Raw genomic sequence first — 16,643 nt, 5'->3', positions numbered from 1 at the left:
AGAACAAGAGCGACTAAGTCTCCGATTGGTCAAAGATAAGGGAGGCATTCCTTTTTATCGTTAATTGGGGGCCCGGTCAGGGGGCCCCGGGCTCGAGTGGAGCCTCTGAAGCAGAAACAAGTCCAGCTGTCGAGCGAGCCACGGCAGCCCGAGTTGGAGTCGGTTAAACTCCTGCTGACAACTTGGAGGAGAGGAAGAATGCTTAGGATAAACTGTATTGATTATTGTCACTGTCTTTGTGATTGTTAAATGTTTATGGTATGTGAAAGTATAAATGCAAATGGTATATGGAACTGTTAATGTTATAGGGATGTGTAAACATGAATGCTATATGGAAGTGGAATTATTAATGTTACATGGAAGTGTAATTGAGGGTTCAAGTAGTGGAATTGTGAAAAACAAAAAACGGGAAAAAGATTATAGAAGAACAGTGAGTTAAAATATAGAATGTGATCTGCTCTAGCCAGAAAAGTTTAAGTGCCAGCAAGAGAACGCAAACCCCCGCGCTGCCCCCCCTCACTGCTTACCCCCCCCACCCTCCGCCGCTTGTGAAAGTAAACAAATCGTTACTTCTGAATGGGGACAAAAGCAAAGCATTCTGAGTGCTTGTGCCCCTGGTTCAGTGTTAATCACTTCCCCTTCTGGGATCCGTATTACAGACAAAGTTTTCTCCCTCTTTGTCTGCAGTGCTGTTTAACCTCTGAAGATCTCTTGCTAGTCGGAGCAAGAATGTCTTCATTTTCTCCCAATAATATACACATGTAGGGACTTGGACAAATTTGTTGATGGAGCTTGAAATTGTATGGAGGGGGAATTGTGGTGGTGGAGTTGGATGGAATGGTGGCAGCCGTACTAGAGCAGGATCTGAAGATCCCAGGATGAGTTTTGCCCGTAGTGGGCTGAATGCAATGTGCACACAGCAGTGCAAAGATATTTGTTTTCTGACAGTTACAGGTGCATCTCACTCTATACTGCATCAAGAATTACTATACTACCCATAGATGATTTTTGTAACTATAGTAGGAGTAAGTCAACAAGAAAATGCTTACCAATTAAAAGAAAAAAGGGGGAGCTAAGGGTGAAGCAAGTAACAATAGAAATAAGTGACTATAGCTGTCAATAACTTTTCTGAGTAGTTTGTATTGTAGAGAGATCTAATATAGTGGTTTGTTATCTTTTAAGAACAGGTGTTTCATCTGGGCTCTGTATCATGCACTGGCCATGCATATATGGAGTACATGTGAAAAAAGCCCTGCACAGGAGAGAGTCTGTGATGGGTGAGAAAGGCAAAGTGTACTTTGAAGCAGGGGACGCCCTGCAGGCACTGCCTATCGCATCCACCACTACTGTGTTTCTTCTCTCTCCTTTTGGTGGTTTGCCACCTCATAGTTATCGATAAGTAATAATACATTAGCTTAGGAATTTTCATTTATAGAATTGTCTAAAATGAATGCTTGAATGAGTGTGTATATGTCAACTCAAAAAATTATGACGTTACATGTAATCTTCTGTTTAGTGTATTATCAGTCAAGGTTTTGATTGAGTGATGGTTATGTTAACATTTAAGTCCCCTGCAGCTCAGCGACACTGGGCCACTGCCATCATGGTCCTTGGTGTGCTGCGACACATCAAGACAGACAATGGCTCGTGCTTCATCTCAAGATCTACTCAAGGAGCATTGGGGAATATCTCATTCGACAGGCATCCCTGGGAATTCCCAGGGATAAGCATTGTGGAAAGGGCCAACCGTCTCCTGAATGACAAGATACGTGTCCTTGGGGAGCGGGAAGGTCACAGAGAAAAGAGCTGCAATAGATTTCCTGCTGCTGGCTCAAGAGGCACAGGTGCAAGGACTTTGAATGAGAAAATGGAGTTCCAGCAGATATACGAGAAGCTTTGAGCAGAAGGATGAACTGTATAATATAGCCCAAGATGCCTTGAAAATACTAACTAAAGAAGCACTAACATTATTACACACTGCACCACATACCTCTGCATGTTTACGTCACTTTTTAAATAACTCACCAAAAAAATTATATAAGTACTAACACTTTTATATACTAGGATTAGGATTGGAGCTTGCGTTGTAACGGGGCATGGTTTTGTTAAGCATGGGGAGAGGGAAATGTTGTATTAGGCGAAATCGGACCCTCGGGATGTAACGTGATAGGCCCTCCCCTGCTGGGTCATGCATATGTAAAAAAGGTAAGGATGAAACTGGATACCTATATAAGGGACCCTCACATTCCAATAAACGCCATTTTACAGCTCACCATAATGGTGTAACAAACAGCTGTGACTTGGTCGGGGCCGTCGATACACATTCACAAAGGGACTTGACTTTCCAGGTTACCAGATCGAGGTAACAATAGGTAAATCTAAGTAACCCGTGACAGAAGCTGAGGATCCTAGCTTTACTATGGATCAGTGAAAACAAATCAAGAATTCAGAGTCAATTCCTCAACTTTATATGCATTTATGAATACCTCCTAATATTTCTATTTAAGCATATTAATTATATAAATTATTTATATTTCTATTTAACCTGAGGGAAAAAAAAAATAGTTTACTTTTAAGCAGACCTTGTACCAGTGTTGAAACAAATCCTAGTTTCACAGACTTAATCATATTAAAAACTTTCTTATGGATTTAAAAGTCTAGATTTTATTTTTATAATTGTGTGTAGAAGACTGATGTGAAACAGATTGGCATATATAAAAAGGATTAATTACAAATCAAGCTCAAAAAAATGATTAATTTATGCTTTAGTTCCAGATTACCATTTTTTGTTTGCTTGTTGTTGTTGTTGTTTGTTTGTTTGTTTGTTTTTTCTCATCTTCCAAGTCTTGAAGAACATTATAGGGCACTTCTGGCTTTAGCCAAATTAAACTAATGTCTGCAAGTTGCAGGTGAGCCTGTCTAAACATTTACACTGAAGCTTTATTTGTTTATTTATTTTTCTAATTAGTGTTAATAGAAATTCAGATTGCTACATTTACTCAGGTATATACATGCTATAACAAAGATCACAATATGACTATCTGATAGAGAATACTCTCAGCTATAAAGCATTATTTTTCAACATTCTTAGCATCATCAGCTAAACATACTAGCAATGAGCAAGAGCCTGCGTGCCATTCTAGTGAAAATCTGCACTGATGGAAGCAACCCACTATTTCACACTTGCTAGGATGATGTTGTTGCTGAAGCATACCACTTACCATCTCACTGTGCTCATATTTACTGTTTAGTTCCCATAAACATTCAGCAAGCATTGATGACTGTCAGTTGGTGCAATTTTTTCCACATGAAGGAATTCAATTACACACCTTTGCTTCATATGCACTTCCGTGTCAGAAACAGTTTCGTCAGATTTTCCCTCTGCTGCCACCTGTTGCACTGCAACAAAATATAATGGGATATTGTCAGAAATGTTCAACCTCTACTGCCATAACACCAACATCTGCCTCTGGCATAATGAGTCAACACCATAAAGCATCATAAAACAAAACAAAAACCTGTCTATTTTACTTTGGTTTGCTTTATTTGTTTATATTTCTGGCAGAAGTTATTTATCAATTACAAAATATTATGGAATAATGTAGCCTGATTTCAAGTATAAACTGTGTATCTAGAGGTGGAAGTAGATGCTAGTAGGTCACTAAAAATGTTAAGAACCTAAACATTATCTACATTTGGTGTACTGTTAGGGAAATGCTTCTTGCTACAGTTCAGAGTAGAGGATTTTAGTTTATGCAGTTTAAGACAAATCAAGAAGGAAAGGGAAAACTGTTATACCCTTAATCTTCCTAACTATTTCATAGACCTGTTGTGTATATCAGTACAGTAATAGATCAGACTCTTAACTGAGTATTCAAGGTATCAGCACAAAGGCTTCTTCCATTTCAACCCTTTTTTTTTTTTTTTTTTTCCAGTATTGTTTTATTTGGTTTAGTTTCTACAGCACAAGAATAACTACACCACTCACTGTAGGAAATGTTTAAACACTGAGTTATGTGCAAGTGAAATCTGTGACGTTTGTCAGTTTGCTTCTGGCTAGCCAATCTCTGTGGCCTGTGGTATACTGAACTTTCTAATGTTCAGCATTTTGACAGCTTGACCCCTGACAACAGACAAACACCCATACAGCTTTCTGGTCACTCTCTTTCCTGCTCTGGCTTTCTTCCCTTTTTTCCATGTTTCCAACCCTTTCTGAAATAATTTTCACAGAAGTTCCAGGTTATGAACTTAGCTGTGTCCTTTGTCAGATCCTTTGCAGATCTGAACGAAACTGTTTAGGCACAGGACACACTCCAGCATCTTCACACAGAGATCATGTCTGCAGTCCACATGCTATCAAAGTCTTGTCATTTACACCCAACACAAAAAGAACATCTTTATACCCATACATGGTATCAGTGCACTATTGGAATAAACCATGGTACACTACTATTCCACATTTCAAGTAAAGGTATGGGTTTGTAATTATTTTCCTCCTTTACAGAACTCAGCTAGAAAACTTGCTGCTCAAATTTCTCAGCACTAAAAAGGAAAATGAGACCATTTGAATAGAATAGTTTACTAGTGCACTCTGTAGAGTCTTATGTGTTTTGGCGAGGATTTGATTTGACAAATGTTCCAGAAAAATGTTTGCACTTCTGAGAAGATTTGCAAAAAATACACTGTGCTTACACATTATTTTGTGTGAGGATAAAGGACAGTGGTGGTTACTACATTTTGACAACATTGGATGTATTTCTTATAACTGATCACAATGGAGTTATGATTCTGACTGGGCAATTTTAGGTTACAGAAATACTAAATTAAATAGCATGGGGTTATAGTTTAGTTAAAAGATGTTGAGAAATCCTCATTGAAAGTATCTTGGAAGCATTTGATATTTCAAATTAAATAATTGGAGTACATTTAGAGACAAGTTATGAACTTATTTATTCAAAGAATTGAAAGAAAGGAAGATTTTGTAAATGTTTTATAAATAATTTTGATGTTTCTGAAGCTGTTTTATTATTATTATTATTATTAGTTATTAATAATAACTAATAATTATTAATATTATTATTATTTTGGTTTAGTTTCTTCTGTTTTTGTTTATGTTTTTGTAGGTTTTTTTTTTGAGTGGCTACTATACCATGCTATTTTTCTGTTTATGTTTCTGTTTATGATTATGTTAATTATCTTACAGGATATTGAAATACTGCATCATCAACATCATGTAAAGAAACTGAATTGGCCTTGATTTTCTTACTGAATATCTCATTTGTGGAAAAACATGTCTTGCCTCCTTTCCAGTACAAAATAAAATAAATAATGTTATAGACATTCTTTATATCATTGTTCTCAAATTTATTTTTCTTTTTTATTAAAATTCTTTCTAGAAACTTAGAAAAATAGTCAAAAATATGAGAATTGATACATATGAGCTGAACTAGTATACTGACAACATTCATCACTGCTCTTCCTTAATAGAAAAGATCTTTATAGATGGAAAAGATGACAGAAGATTTTAATTCAATCAGTGTCCCTGTAAGTGATAGGCATGACATCAGAAAAGTATTTTCTGGAATCAAGAACGAAAACTGCTCTGTTCAATTATAGAAAAGTGTTCAAAATTTAATGACCTAACTTTAGACAAGTAAGGTATTTCTGCAGTTGAAGTTGGACTGCTGGTGGAAAACTAAATGTAAATAATATGAAGAATAAATAAAAGAGGAAATGTGTTTATAGGTGCTTTTATAATGTCAAATGGTCCTCTTGGGAAAAAAAATAATACATGGATACTTTTGGAACTTCTTAGAAATGTTCAGATTGAGTGTGTATCTTACATTCACTGTTTCTGACAGAGATGTGATAAACTGGATTTATTTCAAATAAACTGAGCAGATGCAACTTTTTCTGTGCATAAAGTCTACCGAACACATGGTTCCTGATACTTCCAGATGTGCTTATGTTGTCTGTTATGTTATGTCTTATGTTATCTGTTGATTTAAACTGCAGTCACTGAATGCATGCTAAATTCATGCTGAATATCTAGATCCCCCAGAACAGCCTATGAGAAGAACTAGAAAAAGTAGAAAACAAGGAATAAGATTCAAAGATTTTGAAAAACTATAGCAGACAGCTTCCACTAGAGAGTTTTAAAATGCCAGTAATCAAAGAACACTAAAAAAGACCCACCCCTGCTGTTAAAGATATTTTGTTTTGTGTAAAATACTTAAGAGATCATGAACAACAACAACAAGAAAGATTCCCAGACATCTCATTTCCTGGATTATATTCATATACATATACTCATATATTCATTGATTGATTGAGAGTCCAATTAATATTTACTAGAAGTGAAAAAGATAAAAGTGCTAATCTGCTATTACAAAACAAACAAGCAAACAAAATAAATAAATAAATAGACAAAGAATCATCACTCTGAGGCTTGGGATATTATGATATATAGTATAAAATTCAAAGCCTTTTTGTGATAAAAGTATCCTGCCTGAGTCATTTGCATTCAATTTTCTGCATACTTTTAATTCTAGGCTGTTGGATGTAAGGAAGCATTTAATATTCCACTTTCTTTTGAAGTAAGCAGATTTTTTGGCATTAACCACAGGAGCATTTTCTTTTGCTAGCACAATATACCATGTTACAAATTAGATAGTCACTTCCTCTGTCATTCATACAACACAAGTTTGACAACAATAATGGCTTTTTAAACTGAAAGATAAGCTACAGAACAAATTCAGTAATTTTTCAATTGTAGCTATATGCAGTTTAAAAAATAATAATAATAAAATGCCCTACTTCTGGATCAGATATGTTTCCACAAATTACTAAGAAATATAATATATACCAGCTGTGATCTGGTAAATGCTCCACAACAATATCAGTTAATGGGAAATGTCAGCACTGAGAAAGTAACCAGATTGTCTGTTCCGAGCCATAACATTTAAGCTCATATGAGATCTTCCATACTTTTCTGAGCAAGCCAGGATTTATATCTTTAACTGGGGCAATTGTCAAAGTAATTACTCAGGTAGAAGATATCTTCTGGAATTTTACAGTATATATTTAAAACGATGAATTGGAAATGTCTAAGGTGTTCTGCATTATCCAGGATGATGCAAATTTAAAAATTCTACTGTATGATTTGTGACTTTATTTTGTCTGTAGCTCTTACTTTGTGTCACGGAGTTATCTATATCAGTCTATGCCCATGATAGGGGGGCAGTAGGCCAGTGAGCCTCCCGGCCCCCCAAAATGGGAAGGGAATAAGGGAAAGGGGCAGGGAGATGGGAGATGGGCTCAAGGAAACAAACAGAGAAGCAGCAACAATCTAAGGAGCAAAACTTATTTTACTATGATATTGGAATGAAAGATAACACAATCTAATTGAAACTGAGGCTAATAAATCAAGTAAAATAAGAGAGAGAGAGAGAGGTTTCTGAAGACTGAGAAGCCTAGTTTGAAGTTGAAGGTGCATGGCTTGGAAGCACACCAACACCTGTTACCCGGCAGTGAGAGAGAGAGCGAGTGTCACTTCCGTGACGTATTTTCCTCTTTGACTGTGAAGTCCCCTGGGGTGTGTAGTTCTTCTCTGTGCTCCACATGATGTTATGATGTGGAATACTGACGTAACTGCCAATTAACCTGACTTATCCCAGGACCTCAACCAACGGGGGGAGAGTGACATAGACATGGATTCCATGAAGTCTTCTCTCAGTTTATTGCTGTCTCACACTCCTTATATACCATCCTAAATCCCATGCAGACACATATACCCGCTACACAAAACCCGATGCACGTGAGAGAACCTATACACACCTGCCTAAACTCCCTGCCCACTAACTCTTAACCTACGGACCATAACTCAATTATTCTAGAACTCTCCATCTAATCAGAACTACTGTATGCCCTTATAAATCCTTACAAAGACAACTTAGAACCCCAACAAATACCAGTAGCAAAAAATTACAAAACCATGACACTTTGAAAAAATTGGTGTCTAATTCTAAACTATTTATATCTTTTATAAATCTGAGCTTGTTTAACTCTAAGGTTCTTTCAGCATCCAAGCCCATTTTTCTTTTGATTGATTGTGAGTAATGATTTACAGATTTAGCTGTGTTTGTATGAGAATCCTAAAAGTTATTCACTTGGAGACAATTCCATTAACAAAATAAAGCAAAAAGCAACAAGGAAAAACAAACAATAACATTGACAAAAACCACCACATTTGCAGTATATTAAGTTGTTCAGAAAAAATATTTATTTGTATAATCATAGTCATGATTTCTTTCATCTAAATATGTTGAAGTGGAACAACAGAATAATATTCCTCTCTTGTTCATAACCCTGCTGAAAATAAAATATCATTTGCTTATTTATTTTTTGCTTTTACAACTCAGATTATGTTTCATGGGAGGGTATTACTCAATATCTGCAGCTGTAAGTAAGTGCAAAGAAAAATGCCACCTCTCTATTCTTCACACCTTACTTCCCACTTCTTCAAGCTGTTTAAATTTCATAGCCAAATTTCCTCCTTCTCTCACTCCCTCTCAACTTGATAAACTACTTTATACTCCAAATCATTCTCCCTTTTCAGCAGAAAATTCAAGTTTTCTTTTCCCACACATCAACATCTCCATCATTCTAGATCTCCTACACTTCACATTTGACCATAGCAAATTTGAATTTCTTACTCTATTTCCTCTGCTATGAGCAGCCACAAATTTTAGTAGACCTAACCTACTTCTTTCTCACTTTGAGCCTTAGAGCAGTTTTTTTATGTTCTACTCCCTCCCCATATGCTGTTTTAAATAGCTGTGGTTTTTTGTTGTTATTGTTGTTTGTGAGGTGGGGTTTTTTTGGTCCAGGTAAAAGTTTTTGTTTCAGTACTCTTCTGAGCACTGAATTTCTGTAGATCCAGAAAAGTTTAAATTAGTTCACATTCAATTTCAAATCTCCTTAGTCTCTAAAGAACACTTCTTCTGTAATAATACACTGACTTCTGTTAGAGATGCTCTAAGTATTGTTCCAGCGCTACATTATGTTTGTTGGATCCAGATTGCTGATTTTCTCACTCATTTCCATCATGCCAATTTACCAAAGAAAACACATTTAAGAAATAATATTAAACTCTCTTTGTTGGAAATTTAGTTTGATATCACAATAGTAAGTGACATTTAGTAATGCAATAAATGTTGTCATTGTCACTACAGTTTTCTTAAGGCTTAGCATTTATTATAAGATTCAAGTGTAATTGTTCACATGTTAATTAAAGAAACAACTGTTTTCTCCTGTCTTCGCATCTTTCTGTTTAAAATGTATTTATTTGAAGATGTGATTAACTACATACCTTCTAGCTAACGTGAATTAATATTTATTTTCCTTCACAATACAAATTCAGAAGCTATTAAATGTCAAAAAAATATTTTTCCAGTTTTCTTTCCACTTAATCCCCAAATATTTTAGAAAGATTAATTATTGTATAGAAAGATTAAAATTAATGTTGTGTCAGTCACTCACAGTTTCATCAACTCTATTATTGACTGTCATACTGGGAAGAGCAGAGCATGCACACAGAATATGAAATAGCTCTAGTTATTTACAATGCTTTCCCAATAACTATTCTTTGTCCTTCACTTAATGTGTGCTTTAAAGATTCTGCTTTAGCATTGCTCCTTATCCACTCACCAATAACAGCTCGGTGTCCCAGTACGTGTCAGAGCATCACATACCCACCTCAAGAAACAACATTTAATATACATATTGAACTAAGAAGTGTATCTTTTAATTAGTTAGGTCTTCTTGAAAATTATTGTGAATGATTTTTAAATTGCAGTAAAAATTACCTTAGAAACAGTACTATATTTGAAGTTACTCAATTCTCAGTTTAAATGTCTGCAATAATAATAATGGAGACACCTGTAATGAATACCATTCATTAAGTTCCATAGCAAAGATTAAAAAACTTGCATTCCATATAAAGATGTTTAGAGGCTTGCTAGCTACTCATTCCTTATTATTAAAGATTATCAAGTGCAGCAGGAAAATTTATTTGCTATATCTCCCTTAAAACCTAGGAGACCCAAACAATAAAAAAGTTTTTAGAAGTAATGAAAAGAGGTATCTGCAAAATATACTGCAAATAGCAAATCTGGTTATAGGACTAAATATCGTTTTTATATTCACTAAGTCTTATTTTTACTAGACATGCAGTCTTTCTAATACACAAAGATCTGCAGGAAAGTCAAGAACACATATCAACCCTAAGTAGCTGTAACATATAAAGGTATTATAAATGTAAATGTAGCAAGTTTATAAGTAATTAGAGTTATTTCTTTTGTAAGGCAATGACAGCAAAATAATTAAATAACTGTGGATGAATGAAAAGTGTGGACATACAGCAAAGCATTCTAATTTACTTATTCTATGTAAACAAAAATGAATAGAATGTTGTCTTCCTTACTTTGCTTCATTTAGGTAGATCCATACTGCTGAGCTTCAAGATCAGCATGTGACATCTTCTCAAGCTTCATGGACCAAATAAGGTATCCTGTGGCAGCTGAGAGTGAAGGTGGTAATAAGAGCTTGTCATAAGTTTGTTAAGATATTTTTTTTCAGTGTGATTGAGAAGATCTATGTCTTTCATGTGGTGCTTGTGCGTACATGTGTCCAAATTTACAGTATATGGAAGTCAATATACAGTCAGCTTTTCAGTGTCCTCAGGTTCCATGGTTAGTTTCTTATCCATATTGCACATCGAGCTGTAGTATTTCAGATTGATTAATCTCAGAAGGCAAAGTATTTGAAATTCCTGTATCTCTTCAGTAGTGTCCATACTTAATTTGACTGTTTTACTTGATTCTAAAGATAGGTGGTCAAATCATATGTAAAATTGTAATTTGCAGATACATTATTTTTCACAAAATATCAACTTGCACAAGTTATTCGAGTTGATTGATTACATGAGGAGTATAGACTTTTCAAATCTACTAAATATGTCTTTAAAATGTTATTTTTTCTCTAGTGTATACTTTTTTTTTTAATCCCTTTAAGCACTTTTAAAATTACTATTATTCTTTTATTTGTTAAATGTAATTGTTTTTGTTTTTGTTTTTGTTTTGCTTTAAGACCTCAAAAAATCACTAGAGGAACCATTCTTTTCCAGATAAATATTCTTACATTATTTTCCACATCCTACACAAAACTCAGAGAATTCTTTTGGTATCCCAAAAAGAATTACTATTTTTCTAACATGAAAACTGCTTGCTTCTCAGATGTAAGAGAAGCACAAAGTACAAGGTTATTCTAGACCATCAGACTCCCTTGACAGTAAAGAAGGTATATAATTACCATAAAAAATACAGTATTCTTTGCATCTATTCAATAAATGAAATAAGTACTGAAATCCTCTCATCTCTGCAATGTAAACAGCTTTTCTGTTTCATCATTGAAACAAAAAAATTTGTTTTGTTTTGTTTTGTTTTTTATTATAGCTTCTCCTGAAACATGTTGTTTCAGACTTGTAAGAACTTTTACTCATTTTCAAGGTTCAAAACAACACATACAAAAAAACATCTCTCCCAGGGATGCAAAATTCAATTCACATTAAGTATTGTTGTGGTATTTTTGCTTTTTTCACTCATTCGGTACTAAAATAAAATATTTTATATACCCGAGAACCATGGTTTATGAAGTAATTTTCTGCATATGCTAACAATATAGGCAGAGATAGAGAAAATGCATGCAAGGTACAGTAGTAACTGTTGAGTGAGTAATGACAGTACTCCTGTGATGATGTTGTAATGTAAGTTCTTAAAACAGATTACAAGTGTAATTTAAATTGTTATTGTTTTGACTGCTCTATAAAAACTGTAAACCAGGCAAATGTCATAAATCAAAATAAAGGTCATGTCGTACTTCCAGATTCCTGCATGGGAATACATTATTTAGCAGCTTGTTAGAACAAGCATCTTAGGACCATCCCTAGAGGAAATTTAGCCTGACCTGTTACTCATCATCAAGCAGATCCTGTTTTACTGCAAATAAAACACTGTTGGTATGTCCAGATAAAAGTCATTCTGGCTCAGAGGTTTCTGAGATTGTAAAGCTGGCAAATCAGTTACATAGGTAGGCAAAAATAACAGCTAGTGTAAACAACACTGTTCATTGTATGAAAGCCCCAGTCAGTTCAGAAGTAGTTTTTTTATCAGTGTAAATTGAAAAATTAAGATAGATTTTCATGGATTTGGGGAAAGCTTATAGTTTTAAAGATTTAAGTCACAGAATAACTCGTGACCATATTTTGAACTATTAGGCTTTTTTTTTTTTTTTTTTTTTTTAATGAAGAATGTGAGTGAGCATATGAAAGCATTTTCTTGTCTACAGTACCTCAGTAAGTAGGTAATAAAACAATTTGACTACTATCACAACATATCTTTCCAAATCAGGCATTTCAATTCTACTGGACCATGAGATTTTTCTCTGCTGTACTTAACTATACTTACTAGGTCAGTCCAAAAATTGTAGTTCAGTCACTTGCAAGGTACTGCACAGAGAGTAAACAAGTTTTATGTATACTAGAAGCATAGTTCAAAGGCAGTATACTAGCCGAAGACAATCAGTAAACTAATAAAAATAATGAAAGCCATAGAACTATAATTCCTTTTGATGATCATAAAATAGCACCTACAGAGGAAGCAAAAAAGGCTAGTAGAGTTATTAGTTCTGCATATTCAGTTCAGAAGTTAGGTGTCTGTGAAATCTGTAGGCATTGTCTTAGGCTTGCATGTGTAAAGAAAACTTCAGTAAAAATGTTACAAAATTTTTTCAGAAACTTCTGAACAAGATGTTCTGATTTATGAGCATGCTATATGACCTTTGTGCAATGGCTGGCACATATTTTAAAACAGAAATTTCTTCCTTCATAGATGCATATTTTCCTCTAATATGATACAACTTTCTTCAGGGAATAACTTCCTGACAGAATAAGGAATGGCTTCATTAGCACAATTCAGTCATACAAGCATTCTCTTTTTTATCACTGCTTTTATAATGTTCTAATCTCAAGGATACATTCAAGGTTGCATTCCAAAGTCATCAGTAAGCAGTGATCTGTGTTTTTGTTGTTATTTCCTGTCGACCTGTGTCTGTTTAGCAAGGCCAATGCTATAGCGTTGTGATATTCTCCAGATATTTTCAATCTAGTGTTGTTGCTGGTTCACACTAAACTATAATGGTTTCCCAGATATATTTATGTTTGTAACACTTTCTCAATTACTTCCAATTAAGGTAATATAAGAAAGCAGCTGAAGTAGCAGCCTTGACCCAGAATTCTCTCCTATCAGGCCAGTAGAGTCCAGCCTAGTGCCCTAAGTCTTTCCTCTTTTCTGTTTCATGTGGTAGCAAGGCTGAACACTTAACTCAGATATACTCAGACAGAAACATATGACACTGACAAAGACAATCACACAGACCAGGTGCTGCGTTCAGTAGCATCCATACACAGGACTCATAAAACCAGCAGCCCAGTCTTCACCTCCTTTCAGGCTGGCATAAGGTCCTTGATGTAGGCATACACATATATAAAATCTCCAGGCTGACCAGAATGCACATATTCACAGGTTCTCTTAGCACTGACATAGCCCCTCTGCCAGACTGGCAGCCTTGTCCATCTTCAGTCTCACTGCAAAGACACACACACTGACACACTTGTTCCACATACAACCATATTTGCAGTTCCCCTGATTTTACCAGCATGAACTTTCTGCCCACCTAATATCCAGACTGGATATGAGGCTCCTACTATACAATATTTAATTCAAATTAAAATTTGCTGGTGAGCATATCAGAAACTGGAACAGACTGTTGTGAACAGGCATAGGGCTCAGTCAGAGAAGTATGCTATTGGCCCTATTAAAAATGCAACCAATTCCTATTTATATCTGTCTTTCTCTCTGTTCCCTCTTCTCCTGCACATTGAATCACCTGCTGGCACTATTCCAGGGATTCTGTTCCAAAATCCTGTATCCTCAAGCCTGCATTCTTATTAGTGGCAAATCCAGGTTTCTCTACAGTTTCTTTGTAGCTCATTAATGAATTACATTGTGAAAATTGTAGTTATGGCCTCTATTATGTTTGTCTGTCAGTTTGGGGTGGTTTTATTTTTGTTTTTGTTTTTGTTTTATTTATTTTTTTACATATGTATATATTGCTTATGGCATACCCTTTTCTACATTAACACCTAATATGCCTTGTACCACAATATACTGTCCTCAATTAAAATAACTTTGTCAAAGGTAATAACGATTCCGGTATTCCATATACCCTCATCAATTAGTTTGACTGTACACATTTAGTTCACATTATTACCTTGCACATAATTTGTCATTCACATCTTCATGTCTGCATGTTCTTGTTTATAACTTCTTTCTTCTTTCCTTTCATACTGAAAGATCTATTTGCTCTGTAATATCTTTTGCCTGAATGGCACCTAAGAAGCACATACTTTCTCCTTTCACAAAGCCTTACACTTCCTTTTAGTAGCTATCTGCTTACAAAAATTGCTTCTACAGTCTATATTTGAATACGCAGCCACATAATTTATTCTAACCAGAAGTGGATGTGAATACAAGAGAGAAACTTCCATTTTTAATAAGCTGTGAATAACTTTAAGAAATATTCATTTTTATTTTATTCATATTTTAATAACCACAGTTTGTGATCCTTGGTATTCCAGCATAAGGATTTTTCTTCATGCTATCTCTGTTAATTGTAATTCTTGAATACTTTGAATTACTTTGATATACAGTGCCATTTTGCTATTATTAATTATTATAAAAGTATAGCAATGGAAGTACAAATTATTTCTTGCCTTATTTTATTTCATGTGTTCCTAATATCCACGCAAAATACTGTTCTTTGAATCTTCTTACTCTTAATTTGGTGTCCAAACTATTGACTCTTCCTTTTCTATCTCACTGAATTCTGATTTTATGGTTTTGTCATAAGGTTATTCATCATAGCTTTGTTCTAATGAAGTTAGCACTTTTCTGTCTGCTTTAGCATGTGCCATAAATTTGTTCTCCATGTTATATAAACCTGTTGCTGAACTTTCCATAGCACTTTATTTAAGCCTATTTAAATTTTATCCTTAATTTCCTCTCTTCCATTATACATATGAATGCAGTGTTTTTGTATTAAGTATAAATAATCACTTCTGGTAAGAGGATTATAAACATGTTAAAATAACAAGAAGTAATAGAAATGGTCTGCTGAATAAAGTGGATATGTTTTTTTTGTGGTATACGGAATAAATGCATTCACTCTGACAAATGAAAGTGTATTACATCTGGAAACTTCGAGGTACAGAGCATTTTTTATATAGCAGCTATTCTGTGGTATTATTAATTTGGTCAAATAAACTGGATGTTTGCAATGTAAATGACTTATGTCACAGTAACTAAAAATAAAGCAGACTTCCTTTTGTGTTTAAATTACCTAATTTTTTATCTATTTATTTTATTTTATTTATTTTTATTAATTAATTTATTTATTTTTAGAAATTGTGTCATTCTGGACTGGAAGAAATGTGTCAAGACAGCCAATTAGTGTTTCCTAGAGACATAATGACTTTAAGAACTGTACCACTTCAATAACATGGAGTAAGTGTTTGTGGAGTTGCATCAGCATTGCTAACAAATAAAAGACCAGTCAGTATTGAAGTGGTTGTCCAACTGATCAAAGGGCAATCTAGAGTTTCTACATTTTCATTACTTTACAACAAATGTGCATGATGTAGAAATAACTACAAAAATACTTAATGGACCGTAAGATGAATAAAAATGCTAACACCTAGTTTGCTCAAAAAGTAATACCTCCTATTGAATTTCCCGGAAACTACAACATATGTAAGAGCACAATAACACCCTTTGATAAAGAAAATTTTCAGCTACAAAACACTGTTTTTTTTCAGCTTAGTTACCACCAGTATCTATGCATTTTCACCAGTAATGAACAACAGATTTCATGCCATGCTCATAAAAATCTGCAACAGTGGGAGTGATTCAGTGTTTCATAGCTTTTATGACCACATTGTTGGTATTGCCATGTTGCCCATGCCGCTCCCCTTTCATTAGTTTGAACAGCTGAAATTCAGTAGACACCGAATCTGGACTGTATGATGGGTGTATTAGGAGAGTCCAACCAAGACTGTGCAAGCTATATGCTCCACAGTCTTTAGAATGGTATGGGACAAGTGTTGTTGTACTGCAAGAAAAAGGATGTCTTCTCTGAATTGACTCTGGAAATTTCATTTTAGTCAACATTGTGATATAACTGTTAGAGCTTATATTTTTCCTGGGTTCCAGGAAATCCAGAAAGAGGAATCTTTCCTATTCCAAAAGATGGTTCCCATAATTTCATTAGCTGAGGGCTGTGTCATGAACATTTTCTTTAGTGAGGAATTCATGTCACCACTTCATGGACTGCTGCTTTGACTCTAACACATTGTAGCCAAAGCAGATCTCAATACCAGTAACAATGCCATCAAGGAAATTGTCACTTTTTACTTTGGGCTAGTTCAATAGGTCCTGACAAACTTGCATGCAGTATTTCTTTTCCTGTGT

General features: G+C 34.7%; 1 long non-coding RNA gene across 1 annotated transcript in view; it reads left to right on the top strand.

The window, feature by feature from the left end:
• Positions 1–15,718, top strand: part of LOC107308024 (uncharacterized) — a 28,519-nt gene extending 12,801 nt beyond the window's left edge. Inside the window, exons 2-3 of the long non-coding RNA XR_001552596.3 lie at positions 10,498–10,591; positions 15,579–15,718. This is a non-coding gene — a long non-coding RNA (uncharacterized LOC107308024). The remainder of the gene's footprint in view (positions 1–10,497; positions 10,592–15,578) is intronic.
• Positions 15,719–16,643: the final 925 nt, after the last annotated feature.

The sequence above is a fragment of the Coturnix japonica genome, chromosome 1 (genome assembly GCF_054131305.1).
Source record: "Coturnix japonica strain WE chromosome 1, WE-NBRP24, whole genome shotgun sequence".
Classification (NCBI taxonomy): Eukaryota; Metazoa; Chordata; class Aves; order Galliformes; family Phasianidae; genus Coturnix; species Coturnix japonica.
The sequence above is the reverse complement of the archived record's forward strand: the minus strand, read 5'-3'. Positions and strand labels throughout refer to the sequence as shown.